Genomic DNA, 15,281 nt, shown 5'->3' with positions numbered 1-15,281 from the left:
CACCTTAAATTATCTAATTGTTTAATTTAATAATGCCTACATAGGAAATGGTAAAGATAATAATGATAATTATTATTATTGTGGGCAAGATTCAAGTAATGACACCCATCAACAGAAGCCCTGCTCAAGGGCTGCCGCTTGCATTGAGGTTTACCCCCTCTCCTCCCCTGTGCACCTCATGTCCCCCCAAATGGCCGGGGGTGGAAGAACCCCCAGAAATGCATGTGGGGGGAAGGAGAGGGGAGCTAGTTGAAATGCTTCCACTGACAGAACCATCAGAAGAGCACAACATTTAATTCTTCCCAATGCCATGAAAAAGTTACATTTTTATTTAGATAAAGTTCATACAATAGCTTAGCTTAGGTCTTAAACCAAAGCACATACTGATGTTTTCATGTCCTGTTGATATTATTATTGTAGTGTGATCAGTCTTCATGGGATTATAAGCAAAAATGACTGCCCCAAGGAATTTACCATCTAAATGACATCTGAGGGTGTGGAGAGAGGAGAGGGAAGGAAGGGGCAAAAGTAAGAAAAGGTGAGAGGGAGTAAACGTGAAGATTTCTAACCTATGCTCAGTGGTAGCCAAAGCATATATCAGTGGTTCACACATTCCACCTTGTGGGGCCCAACTAGATGTCATGGCAACAGGAGTGACTAACCTGTTGTTGAACTGCATTACCTACCTGTGCAAGAAACATAGTTGTGAAGGTCCATGGGTGTTCTTGAGCATAGGTATGTCTCCAGGAGATTAGAAGGTCATGCGAATAATAATAATTTTAATAATAATTTATTATTTATATCCCGCCCATCTGGCCGGGTTCCCCCAGCCACTCTGGGCGGCTTCCAAAAAAACAGAAATTCTAAAATACAGAAATCCATCAAACATTAAAAGCTTCCCTAAACAGGGCTGCCTTGAGATGCCTTCTAAAGGTCTGGTAATTGTTCTCTTTGACCTCTAGTGGGAGGGCATTCCACAGGGTGGGTGCCACTACCGAGAAGGCCCTCTGCCTGGTTCCCTGTAACTTTGCTTCTCGTAATGAGGGAACCGCCAGAAGGCCCTCGGAGCTGGACCTCAGTGTCCGGGCAGAACGATGGGGGTGGAGACGCTCCTTCAGGTATACCGGACCGAGGCCGTTTAGGGCTTTAAAGGTCAACACCAACACTTTGAATTGTGCTCGGAAACGTACTGGGAGCCAATGTAGGTCTTTTAGGACCGGTGTTATGTGATCTCGGCGGCCGCTCCCAGTCACCAGTCTAGCTGCCGCATTCTGGATTAGTTGTAGTTTCCGGGTCACCTTCAAAGGTAGCCCCACGTAGAGCGCATTGCAGTAGTCCAAGCGAGAGATAACTAGAGCATGCACCACTCTGGAGAGACAGTCACTGGGCAGGTAGGGACTCAGCCTGCGTACCAGATGGAGCTGATAAACAGCTGCCCTGGACACGGAGTTGACCTGTGCCTCCATGGACAGCTGTGAGTCTAAAATGACTCCCAGGCTGCGCACCTGGTCTTTCAGGGGCACAGTTACCCCATTCAGGACCAGGGAGTCCTCCACACCCGCCCGCCTCCTGTCCCCCACAAACAGTACTTCTGTCTTGTCAGGATTCAATCTCAATCTGTTAGCCGCCATCCATCCTCCAACCGCCTCCAAGCACTCACACAGGACCTTCACCGCCTTCACTGGTTCTGATTTAAAAGAGAGGTAGAGCTGGGTATCATCAGCATACTGATGAACACCCAGCCCAAACCCCCTGATGATCTCTCCCAGCGGCTGCATATAGATGTTAAAAAGCATGGGGGAGAGGACAGAACCCTGAGGCACCCCACAAGTGAGCGCCCAGGGGTCTGAACACTCATCCCCCACCACCACTTTCTGAACACGGCCCAGGAGGAAGGAGCGGAACCACTGCATGACAGTGCCCCCAGCTCCCAAGCCCTCTAGACGGTCCAGAAGGATGTTATGGTCGATGGTGTCAAAAGCCGCTGAGAGATCCAGCAGAACAAGGAAACAGCTCTTACCTTTGTCCCTAGCCCGCCGGAGATCATCGACCAGAGCGACCAAGGCAGTTTCAGTCCCATGATGAGGCCTGAATCCTGACTGGAAGGGATCCAAATGGTCCGCTTCTTCCAGGCGTGCCTGGAGTTGTTCCGCAACCACTCGCTCAATCACCTTGCCCAAGAATGGAAGATTTGAGACTGGGCGATAGTTGGCCATATTGGCCGGATCTAAAGATGGTTTTTTAAGAAGCGGTTTAATAACCGCCTCTTTCAGCGGGTCTGGGAAGGCTCCCTCATGGAGAGAAGCATTTACCAACCCGCGAAGCCCATCGCCCAGCCCTTCCTGGCTAGCTTTTATAAGCCAGGATGGACAAGGATCAAGGAGACAGGTGGTTGGTTTCATTCGTCTAAGCAGCCTGTCCACATCCTCGGAGGTAACAGATTGAAATTGATCCCACAAAACTTGACTAGACAGGACTCTAGCACTCCCCCGCCCCGGCCCTGCTCCCACGGTGGAGTCTACCTCTTCCCGAATCTGAGCGACTTTATCTGCAAAAAACTTTGCAAAATCATTGCAGGAGATCATGTGGCCCGTACTGGGCCCGGATGGAGCAGGTGGTTCCGCTAAATTGCGAACCACCTGGAAGAGTCTCCTGCTGCTGTTTTCTGCAGATGCGATGGAGACGGTGAAGAAGGTCCTCTTCGCCGTCGCCATTGCCACTTGGTAGGCTCGAAGTTGAGCTCTAGCCCGTGTCCGGTCTGATTCAAAATGAGTTTTCCGCCACCGGCGCTCTAGCCGTCTCAACGACTGTTTCATTGCCCTCAGCGCCGGGGAAAACCACGGGGCTGTCCGGGCTCCATGCAATCTGAGAGGGCGCTTCGGAGCCAGACAGTCAATAGCGCTGGTTAACTCCGCATTCCAGCGGGCCACCAGGGAATCAGCTGAAAGGCCATCGACATGGGATAAAACATCCCCTACCACTCTTTGGAAGCCAATTGGATCCATTAAGTAGCGGGGGCGGACCATCCGAATCGGTCCCACCTCCCTGCAGAGGGGAAGGGTTGCGGAGAAGTCCAGTTGCACCAGAAAGTGATCTGACCATGGCACTTCTTTTGTTTCGCTTTTACTTAATGTCAGATCACCAACATCCATAGAGGTAAACACCAAGTCCAAGGCATGTCCGCGGCTATGAGTTGGGCCAGACTTATTCAGGGACAGCCCCATGGTGGCCATGCTTTCCACGAAGTCCCGAGCGGCTCCTTGTAAGGTCGTGTCGGCATGGATGTTAAAATCCCCTAAGACAACCAAGCTAGGTGTCTCCAGGAGCACATCTGACACGACCTGAAGCAGCTCGGGCAGGGAATCCTTGGTGCAGCGGGGAGGTCGGTACACCAAAAGGAATCCTGTACTGCCTCTATTGCCCAACTTCCAGAACATGCACTCAGAGAACTGGGTCTTCCCAATAGGACGCCTGGTGCAAACTAATGACTTCCTAAAAATCACTGCAACCCCCCCTCCCCGCCCAGATGGCCTGGGTTGCTGTGCATAAGAGAAACCTGGTGGGCAAGCAGCGCCAAGAACGGGCCCATCGGCTTCCTCCAACCAGGTCTCTGTCACACATGCCAGGTCAAATCCTCCATCCACAATCAGGTCGTGAATGGCGGTGGTCTTATTCATCATCGACCTGGCATTGCACAGCAGCACCTTCAGGTCATGTGGGTATCCCTTGCTGATTCCAATATCCGTCCGGTCAGGACCAGACCTGGAGGCAGGGATAGTCCTCAGACAACGACTAAGTCTGCCTCCTCGGTAATGACATGGTCTGGTCTTAGCGTAACTCCTCCTCCTACCCGTGACCACTGAGATCGGTTGTTCCAGTGCACACACCCCTGTGGAATGTGCCCCAGCCATTTTGCTTGCTGGGACCCCCTCCCGGGCAGCCCTGACCCCTCCCCTTAAAAACAAAATAAAACCTCTGTAAAAAACAGCAAAGAACTCAACAAAAGAACACAAAAAAGACAATAAAACAATAAAACCAAAAACAATAAAAATTACAAATACACTAAAATTTAACAGATTCCCACACCCAACTAAAAATCCCTCCCACCTACCACCCCAAACACAATAAAGCAATAAAACCAAAAACAATAAAAATTACAAATACACTAAAATTTAACAGATTCCCACACCCAACTAAAAATCCCTCCCACCTACCACCCCAAAGAAGATAAAAACATAAAAAATTCTTTAAAAAGCATTTTAAAAAGAACTCTGTGCTGTTTCAACTTCCCCTGGGCAGCACCAGCAGCAGAGCGGCGGCAGCAGTCCTTTATGAGGCCTTCCAGGCCCCGCCCTAGACCAGGTGGAAGGAGGCAGGGACAGGGCCTGTGGGCACTCACAGCAGGAGAGAGTCCTGGGCAGCACCAGCAGCAGAGCAGCGGCAGCAGTTCTTTATGAGGCCTTCCAGGCCCCGCCCTAGACCAGGTGGAAGGAGGCAGGGACAGGGCCTGTGGGCACTCACAGCAGGAGAGAGTCCTGGGCAGCACCACTCTTTGGGCATTCCAAATAAAGGTCTTTCTCAGTTTCCTGCTATTTCCATATTTAATATGTATCTGAACAGGGAAACAACATGGAATGCAGCCTGTGGGTGTGAGGCCACTCTCATCAGCTGCGTCCAGTCATTTCCCATAACTCCCATGCCACTATCATTTGCAGAAGCTACTCTCTACACCATCCTAATCCATTGCTCAGTGACAAAGGGGGAAGAGATGGCCAGGGAGAAGGAATAACAATCCCAACGGGTCTATCCCTTACCCTTCACCCTTGCGCCTTGGCTGCCCCTAATCTGCAGCTTTCCCACCCTCAGATCCTGGAGCCTTGGTGCCCTTTCCTACAGGCCCAGAAGGGGCTGGATCAGAGTTATTGCTCCTAATAAACAGCACAAAAAGCTTGAAAGGTGTTGAGATTTTCAGAAAATGAGGTGTTGAGACTTGGTGGCTTTGATAAAGCTGTTAAATACACACCCACACGCAGGCACACACTATTTGGAATTTTGTTCTTGCAGGTGATAAATTTGGATTACCAACTTGGCTTATCTCCTTTCCCTGGGTTTGCCAGTGTCCCCCCCCCCCCCCATTGCAGGGATCTTGTGCCTTTAACAAGAGCGTGGCAGTATCCTTTTATCCAGAGAAGCTTTCCTATCACTGTATCCACTTGGTACACAAAGTTTTACTTGCTGGGTTTCTGTTAAAAGCACAAGAACCTTGACAGAGATTTTGCTTGCTGTTGGCAGCCTTGCCCTACTGAACACACACTGTAGTCGGAATTAAGTCTTGCTGAGTTCAGTGGGAATGACTTCCCAGATAAATGGGAATAAGGAATGCCGCCCCCACGTATCAAAGAAAACAAGGAGCTGGGGTGTGAAAGAGGAGGAGCGGCTAACAGAGAGATGTCAGACATCAAGTGTGTGTGTGAAGGAAGAACAGTGAGGCTGAGAAAAAACATATTGCTTAATTGTGATTTTGCATTTCTCTCTCTAACGGATCCACAAACAAAGGGCTCATGCCGTGTTCTGCACCTGGATTAGCAGATGTTGCACAAAGGTGTTGGATATCTTATTTGCCAATTCACCAGTTCACTGACAAGCCCAGGTTTTGTGTTTGCAGGCATAAAAACAGGGCTGTACCTATGAAGACAATAGCTGGCTGACATTACTCACTTTTTTTCTTAATTCTGTATTGTTTTGATGGAGCCGTAATGAAGGCAAACATTTCAATGATTGTTTTGAGGCAGACAAATGCACTGTTAAACTTGCTCAAAGGCTCATGCTTTTCCGGCACATTGGATCAAGACAATCTTCCATGGAAAACAGCTGTTGGCAGACCTTTATTAGCATTGCCATTAGCGAGAGGATTCAAGATCCTCCCTCCCCTCTACAACCTGGTGAACCAGCTCCCCTTCCTTCTTCAGAAAACCTTGTGCTGTGTCTTGCTGTTTTCCAGTCTTGTGTTTATGACTTTCAGACTGCTGATTTGCTTTGTCTGTGAAATATAATTTTGGTAAATTGAGTTTTGAACTGGACATTTTAAGTTGCTTTTGGAACTTCTTTTGTTGAGCTGGGGGTGGGGTAGAAGGATATGAGAGAATGAATAAAGAAAGAATTATTCTGAGACATTCCAAATACGATGATCAAAACAGAATTCATATAAGTTCATTAGAAAGTTTTTTTCCATGGATATGTTTACACTGGCTGCCTTGCTTTCATTCCTGCTAGAGCGCCTGTTCGTCATAGTGAACATTTAGGATATTTTCACACTGAAACTAAAACTGCTTCTTTGCATTTCCTAAGCCTGTACTGAAAAGATAAAAACTTGTACTGAGTCAAATGTGCATATGATTTTTGAACTGTCTCTCTTCTAGTTTCTATTCCACAGGAACATCTACGCATGCACACAAATGTCATGAAACAATACCACAGGTGAAGTGTTGGGAAGGTTTTATTGAACACAATAGCTCACCAGGGCTCATATTTCTCCCATGTTAGTCTATATTACAGGGCTTGCACCCTGTAGGCATCTAACCATCTACACCCAAACTGCTGCCCAATTCACAAGACTGTGTGTTGATTTGTTCCATGAGCTGCCATGGGCAAATATCCCACCAATTAGTTCTTCTAGAGTAATTTCCTGCATCTGGGCATCAAGTGAAGTCACTCACAGCTTGGCTCATGAAATGGGTCACGTGATTTGGTTATGAGTAAGCACTATGTTTATGCAACAGTTATTGCACAGGTTATTTTTTGCCCCCCCCCATGTCCCTGAGTTTTCACTCAATGTTTTTATTCCTCCCCCCCCTGCCACCCTCACAGATACTTCCCAAATAATTTCAAACACAAATGTACAATTACAGGAAAACAGTCCATTGAACAACAGCAATATGTAAATGCTATAAGTTGGGCTTCCTGCCTTTTGGTCAACTACAGCCAGTCACTTTCCTCATTTTGTCCCAGTAGATAACTGGGGTTTCCAGAGCCAACAGGCTGACAGATTTCTTAGCACTTGACCTTGCATTAGGTTTACCTGATGTTTTGTTCAGGTAGAAAGATGGTCAGTAGGGGAAACAGAGGGGAGGTGGAGCAGTTCAGCTAGCTGCCCAGCAGCAGGGCCAGACCAAGACATTTCACTCCCCAGGACAGAATAGGTAATGGAGCCACCCTCTCCTGGACAAGGCACATAGGTCTGAAGGATGGCCAAGTTATTTTGGGACCCGAGTCAGAAAAATTCCACAAGCATCTCTCCTTGGGAGATAGAAATGCAACAATAAATCAAACAGCAGTGTCCGCCACTCAGAATCAGCTACCTGAGGTGATTGACTCATTCTGCCTAATGGTAGGGCTGTACCAACTCAGCAATCATGATGGTCAAGAATGGTGCATTTCAGAAGTTGCTGGATTATAACTCCCATCATCCTTAACCATTGACCATGCTGCCTGAGGCTGATGAAGAAGAAGAGTTTGGATTTGATATCCCACTTTATCACTACCCGAAGGAGCCTCAAAGCGGTTGGGAGTTCAACATCTGGAGGACCATCAATTCCCTATCCTTGTTTCCAGGGCGAGTCTGTAATCTAAACCACACAAGCATAGTATCTCCAAGAGTGCCAAGATTTTCATTGTAGTCACTACAGAGAAAGTCACACCCTGAAGGAAAGCCTTTGGTTGCCAAGCTTACCAATTTTTTTAAAATTCCACAATTACATGCAGGTAAGATTGATTTTAGAGAAACATTCAAATGACAAAGGCCCATTCTGACTTCGGTTTGTCAACTATGGGTGTTGTTGTAGTAGCAGTAGTGCTTTTTAGAAAGAAAGCATATAGACAGCCCTGTTATACCAAAATAACCTCACACATTTTTATTTCTTTCAAAACATAATTGATTGCCTTTTCATATCATATGCATTTGAATTTCTCATACATCATTCACAATGGGTGTTTAATAAACATTTCTCCCTGCCTCCACTCCTATCCTAGCAGGTGCTTTGAATAAGTATTAACTGTGCACTTAAAAAAAACCTGTTAATCATCAACAAGCTGTGTTGCATAAAAACTATTCTCTGTAGCCTTCTCCTAATTGTGGGAGAGACCATTTTTCCATAACAGTGACCTTCAGTAACACCTGGTACCTGAAGCTTGCAAAACACTGGGCTTGAAATCATATTGTACAATGTATTGGCTTATCAGCTATCCAAGGTCATAAACTATGTGAACAAGTGGAGTGTATCTTATGTTTCAGAGGGCTGGTGTTATTCCAACATCTAGCTCCCTTTCCAACAAAGATATGGTCTCTGGATCTTTAAAAACAGGACTAATACACATGCTCCCCCCTTCCACCAAAGCTTTGCAAGTTAGAGCTAATCTACCATGTGTTCTGTGTTGCTGGGAAACGTGTTGTGGCAGCACAGCGAGTTCTGCTTTAAACAGCTAGTTGAAATGTGCTCAGAACAAAGCTTATGTGCACTGCAGGTTGGCTGCAAGATTATATTTCTTGTGTTTACTGGTTGGCTGCTGTGGAGGGGGGGGGGTGAAACTCTAAACGTGGACAAAGTGGAACCTCATAAACCTGATCTAAAGACATACTATGGACAGGCCCCATAACAGACATATTATAGACAAAAACACATCTTAAAGGGGCTTTCACATACCCAAACAACCCCGTATAAATTGCTTCAAAGCCTCTTTTGCAAATGAGATATTTTGTTTCTTAGGCTGTAAGTCTAAACCAAAGTGGTCCAAAATGTGGCCCGAGGACCACATGCAGCCATTGAGGCTATTTTTGTTTTGCAGTCCTTGGCAACATTTGACAACAACCCCGGCCCAGCCCTCACGCTGCCTTCCTAAAGCCAGGTAAATGGGGCACTGTGCTTTGTGAAGGAGGTGTGAAGGCTCTGATAGAGTCCTAGAGTCGTCCTCCTTCCTTCCCAAAGTTTAGTTAGCACTTTCCCAGCTTTGGGAAGGAGTAAGGAGGGCCCTAGGACCCTGCCAGAGCCTCGTGCCCCCTTCTCAAAAGCCTGAGCATCACTTGGCTGAATTTGGGAAGGCAGTGTGAGGGCTGGGGGTGGAGAGCGTCAAATTTTGGCTTCACTCCCCATGTGTGGCCCATGGATTCCATGTCAAAGTACTCTTGAGGCCCACTTAGTATGAAGAGTTGGAGTGCCCTGTTCTAAACACATATTCTTTACTGGAGAAATAATAATAATAATAATAATAATAATAATAATAATAATAATAATAATTTATTTCTACCTCTCCTTCAAAATTTGCACTTCTCTGAATTTTGCAACACATTTCTCCAGCCAAACTAATGTATACAAAAATTCATATATCAGAGTCACATTTGCATAAAATGCCCATATTAGCTAATAACAAAGCACATTATATTAGAGAAATGGGCTTTGCAAAAGTGTGTATATTAGACAAAGCTGCATACAAAAATGTGTATGTCAGTAGGAATTCACACTAAAATGCCGATCACTTTTCATAAGGACTTTAAAAAGTAAATAAATTCGCAAACTGGTGTGAAAATGTGGAGAACCCAACATAAAATTAGAACTATGAGAAACCAAAATTGACAGAGTCACCCGTCCCTGTTCCAGAATAAACGAGAATTAAAACAGCAGCTCAGGCTGTACTTACCGTATTAGGAAAGGTATTGTTGGTCCTTGGCATACATTCAGCAGATGTCTCTTGGAGAATCTGGTCACTGTCAAGAGTAAAGGGCTTCAGGATCCTGTGTTAATAAACAACCCCTGCTAGAAGCCAAACGTAACTTCATGGGGTCCTAAATACCAGGATGCTTTTGTTACACATTCTCTAGCAGAGCCCTGCAAAGACCTTCTGTCATTGATTTCAGGAGCTTCCAAGGGTGCCTGCTGGTGGACTTCTGGCTTGATTTTGTGAGACCACTTGCATCACGCCACTTGCCTTCCTTTTCACTGTTATTGGTGAACTTTATCACTGAGAAACAATGCACATGATCTATGACCCTAGTAGTAGGCATCCTAACCCAAGTGGATCAGTGTGGGCAGCGCAGGTCCAGCCAGCAACCCGGCCTAGTCTAATGTTAGCTGTCACATTTTTTTCCCTTACAGAAAATGACTGATAGAAACATTTTTCGCTCCAATGGGTCAGGAACTGAGACCCGTTCCAAGTCTATTAGAATAAAACTGTCCCTTTCCAAGTCATCTATACAAAGCAACCATCTTCACAACCCCAGTCAATATCTATTTAAAAATACTGGCAACTCAACAATATGTATTTGCATATATAAACATATTTAGCCATATGTTTGTGTGCCTCAGCTCTTGATGCATGAATCTGATATTTTGGAAGCCATCATTCGAAGACCACCTTGAAAGGAGCTCTGTTTTTTAACAGATGGCTACTGTGCCCTCTAGGAAAACGTGTCTCTCCCCCCCCCCCATCAAACTGGCACAGGTCCACTTTTCAATCAGTACATATCCCTTTGGAATATATGGCATGTGGTCTTGGCAGTGGGGGTGCTTACTTAATGCAAGAACCAACTGCTCCAAAGAAAAATAATATAGCCCCCTCCCCATCCCAATTTTCTCCATCAAAAGAGAAACTATGGCAAGAATCCATCCTTGATTCTGAAATTCAAGTCACAGCAGCAGCAAATACAGGGTCCAACTAAATGTATCCCAATGAATTATGTGTTAGTCTGTTTGCATAAGCTCCCCAGCCTGTTGGTCTTCCAAACTGCTTTTTGCTGCTGTTGCTGCAGAAAAGAAAAACAAAACCCCCCAACCTGATTTTGCAGGTTGGCAGATTTCAGACTGGATCAGCTGGCTGGTTGTGCGGCCAATTTCCTAAGCTACTTTGAAGCTGGAAAGAATTTTAGAAATAATAGTGTCCTTAGCCCTCGTAAAAGTCATATATTTTTTTCAGATGAAAAAGTGCCAGCAGTGCGTGGGGTGTGTCTAAATCCCGGGCTAAGAAAGTCTCCTTTCCTGATTGCTGTGTATATTTACAGCTGCTAAGCTCACAACTCCCAGTAGAATCACATGACCATTTACTGCGTGGTGCCTTTAAGCTGCATAGAGAGGTGGTAATCTGCAGCATCTGGCCATGTAGCCAATTGAACATCACCACATCTCTGTTTCTTGAGCTATCCAATTTCCTGCAGGACCATGGCAGGGCTGCATCCACATGTCAGCTCAGAAGCTTTGTTGTTGTTGTTTAGTCGTTTAGTCGTGTCCGACTCTTCGTGACCCCATGGACCACAGCACGCCAGGCACTCCTGTCTTGCACTGCCTCCCGCAGTTTGGTCAAACTCATGTTCGTAGCCTTGAGAACACTGTCCAACCATCTTGTCCTCTGACGTCCCCTTCTCCTAGTGCCCTCAATCTTTCCCAACATCAGGGTCTTTTCCAAGGATTCTTCTCTTCTCATGAGGTGGCCAAAGTATTGGAGCCTCAGCTTCACGATCTGTCCTTCCCCTTCATGGATCAATGCCTTGTCGTGGCGAAGGGGCTTGAATAACTCAGAGAAGCTATGAGCTATGCCATGCAGGGCCACCCAAGATGGACAGGTCATAGTGGAGAGTTTTGACTAAACGTGATCCACCTGGAGAAGGAACTGGCAAGCCACTCCAGTATCCCTGCCAAGAAAACTCCATGGACAAAGACAACAGCTCAGAAGCTATCATGCAAAATTGCCAGTGGCGGTGGCTGCTGCCCAATCCACACTGCTGATGAATAACCAGGATCCTGATTTTCTCCCCCGCATCCCATACTAGTAGCATTCAGTGGTTAAATATGCTAGACTTTATTAGGTTGCCCACAGAGAGCCACTGAGAAGCTGCAGTGCAGAAGCTTTGCTACCGGTACCTTCACTAATCTTCTGATGAAGGTAATATCTGACCACAGCAGGTCCTCTTGTTGCCCCATCCTAATTAAACCAGTAGAGCAGGAATGGGAAATCGGTGGCTTTCCTGATGCTGCTGACTCCAACTCCCATCAGCTTCACCCAGCATGGCCAATAGGCAGAGTCAGGCCTGATGAGTGTTGTATTCTAGCAACATCACCATGGCACTAGTGTGTGGAAACAATGAGCTGGAGAGACGACAGGTAACTGGGTCGCCATATAGTTAGAACTACCATGGCGTAAAGCTCTTGTATGATTGCATCCTTGGACATTCTCCTTTACAAGGGTTGGATAAGATGATTGGAGAGATTCCCATGGGAAAACTGTAGCTGGTCATATGAGACTGTTAAAAATGAATAGTCTTATGTCGGTTCAAATAATATTTTGTTGTAAATAAGGGTATAAAGAGGTTCTTTGCAAGGAATATTTGCCTCAGGTGCCCATGCAGACTTGGTGGCAGCACCTGGCAGCTGCTGCCACCTCCCCACCATCTGCCTATGGTGTTCCCAATATGTCCTAGAGCACATGATGTAACATTGCTGTGAGGCATTGCAGGAAATTAAAATGGCGCGCGCGCACACACACACACACATACACAGAGAGGGGAGAGGGAGAGTAACCTGGGACATTCTGGGCAATTTCTAAAGTGGCACATAGCTATCCACCACTATGGGTAAGTCCAAGGTCAAGGGTCACACCGTAGAGGAAACTTTGCTGAGGGCTCTGTTCAACCTGCTGCTGTCTATCCCAATGTGGTCTCCTCTGAGTGGCAGCTGTTTCCCAGTGTTAGGCAGAGCCTATTGAAGCCATAGTACTCAGGATCCTTTGAGTGGAGATGCCAGGCTAAAGGGCCCCTGGATGGTTAAGTCCAGTCAAAGGCGGCTATGGGATGCAGTGCTCATCTCGCTTTCAGGCTGAGGGAGCTGGCATTTGTCCACAGACAGCTTTCTGGGTCATGTGACCAGCATGGAGAAACCGGTTCTGGCACAACAGGACACCGTGATGGTAGCCAGAGTGCACAGAAATGCTGTTTACCTTCCCACCACAGCAGAACCTATTTATCTACTTGCATTGGTATGCTTTTGAACTGCTAGGTTGGCAGAAGCTGGGACAGAGCAAAGGGAGCGCACCCTTTCACAGAGATTCAGACCACCGACCTGGACTGAAACCTGGATTACATGTTTTACATGGAAGATTCCAGGTTCCGGCTTGGATGTTTGATGCAAACCATGTGCTCTGTAGCTGACCTGTAAGTTTTAAGATTGCAATAGTTTTGTTTACTTTAAAGAGATGTCCAATAGAAATGATCATCTGTATTTATTCTATGTGCAGTAGCTGACCCTTGCTTTCCTTACTGAGTTTTGTTGGACTTTTTCACCAACATAGAGTGTGCACAGCGACTGGAGCATAGAAATAAAAGGTTGTCTGCAATATCTTTGCTTGGTTTTATTTTCAAAAACATAACAGCCAAAAGCTGCAAGCCATCACCACCCCTCACCAGCAGCTTACAAAACATTTGATCAACTTAAATACAGTTTCAAATAATCAATTATCCTATCACATCCCTTCCTGCATCCAGTGCAGAAAGTAACTCCCCTTTCTAATTAGGCAAAAAGTCAAGAGACCACAGGTGTGCAGCTAAGTAGGTCAAACTGCAAACATATACCTGTGAGCTTCAATTAACAAACTCCGTTCCTGCGTAGCATCATTGACCACTTTAAGATAAAGAAAAACCAACAAGTTTAACTTCATTTTTTCAATATAAAATCAAACTGTTGCTCCTAACCGATTCAATACAGCCTTAAGGGTGTTCATTTATTGCAAAGCCCTTGCTGCCTACCTTTATTTTACTTGGGGAAGGGAAGCAATCTTAAAATGAATGAAAAGAGAAGCTATATTAGGTGACACATTTACTGAAGCAACTGTGTTGACCCCCTTTTTTAAATGCACAGTAGCCTCAGTCTTGTAACAGGCATAAATATTGGCCTTGGATTTGTTATTGGAACTGCCACTGGTGATTTGCCATAAATAGAACCCAAGCAAACCCTCTCTGTTTGTTGTTCTTGACTTGGTATCGAGTGGTGCTTTCCAAGAAACAAGGAAAAAACGGGATTTACAGTGCTGACTTTGACTCCATTTGGCAAGAGCAAAAGATGGCCCACAAAACAAGAAAAGTATAGGCATGAAGCAAGTAAATGGGTCATTCCGAGAAGCAGTGTTTTCCTTTGTGGCCCACTGGTCTGCAAATAACGAAACCTCACAGAAACAGCTGGGGAGGCCAGCCATTTAGGGTTCTCCTCTCTGCAGCACCCCATCTTCCATTCATACTCTAAGTACTTTCCATACAAATAACAATGGCATGCCAAGTTTCCTCTAATAAATACTAACACTTGGGTTGCAATCCTACCCATACTTAACGTGGATTTGGTCCTATTGTGAGCAGACCTAGAGTCATAGAATTGTAGAGTTGGAAGGGACACCAAGGGTCATCTAGACCAACCCCTTACAATGCAGGAATCTCAACTAAAGCATCCAGTAAAGATTGCCATCCAACCTTCGCTTAAATACCTACAATGAAGGTGAGCCCACCACCTCCTGAGGGAGTCTGTTCCATTGTTGAACAGCTCTTACTGTCAGAAAGATCTTCCTGATATTTAAGCAGAATCTACCTTCTACAGCAGGAGAAAATAAGCTTGCTCCACCTTCCATGTGAAAGACATTTAGTTATTAGCTTGTCAATAGCCTTACTAATTGTGGCACTCAGAAATGGACACAGTACTCCAGGTGTTGTGTGACCAAGGCAGAATAGAATGGTACTAGTACTTCCCTTGATCTGGACACTATACTTCTATTGATGCATTCTTAAATAGCATTGTCAGAAGCATTACTGAAATCAAGATACACTATGTCTACCTGATCCACCAAGCTTGTAATTCTATAAGAAAAGAAGAAGAAATGAGGTTTGTCTGGCTTGACTTATTTTTGAGAAACCCATGCTGAGTCTTAGTAATCACAACATCCTTTTCTAAGTGCTCACAGACTGTTTAATTATCCATTCGAGGACTGTTCCTGGTATCAACGTCATCTTTTTTAAGACGGGGAAACATTTGCACGGGATTGCCCTGTTGATGTTTATATAGCACTTATACATACAAGTGCTAAAAGTGCTTCATGGCTATTTTCTCAGGGATATTTAACAATATCTTGGTTAAGATTGACCACTGTTATTACCCCCATTTTAGAGATGGAAGACTAAGGCTGAAGCAGCTTGCCTAAAACTGTTATATCTCAGCCTCCTGCCCTACTCCATCTGCAATATTGTGGCTAAAGTATAATTTAAA

General features: G+C 45.5%; 1 long non-coding RNA gene across 1 annotated transcript in view; it reads right to left on the bottom strand.

Moving 5' to 3' along the window:
• The window catches only part of LOC118081872 (uncharacterized), a 43,545-nt gene extending 33,283 nt beyond the window's left edge, over nucleotides 1-10,262 (bottom strand). The window contains exon 1 of the long non-coding RNA XR_004692138.2: nucleotides 9,691-10,262. This is a non-coding gene — a long non-coding RNA (uncharacterized LOC118081872). The remainder of the gene's footprint in view (nucleotides 1-9,690) is intronic.
• Between the last annotated feature and the right edge of the window lie 5,019 nt (nucleotides 10,263-15,281).

The sequence above is a fragment of the Zootoca vivipara genome, chromosome 3, assembly GCF_963506605.1.
Source record: "Zootoca vivipara chromosome 3, rZooViv1.1, whole genome shotgun sequence".
In the NCBI taxonomy this organism is placed as follows: Eukaryota; Metazoa; Chordata; class Lepidosauria; order Squamata; family Lacertidae; genus Zootoca; species Zootoca vivipara.
Note: the sequence above shows the minus strand (reverse complement) of the source record. Positions and strands in the feature narration are given on the sequence as shown.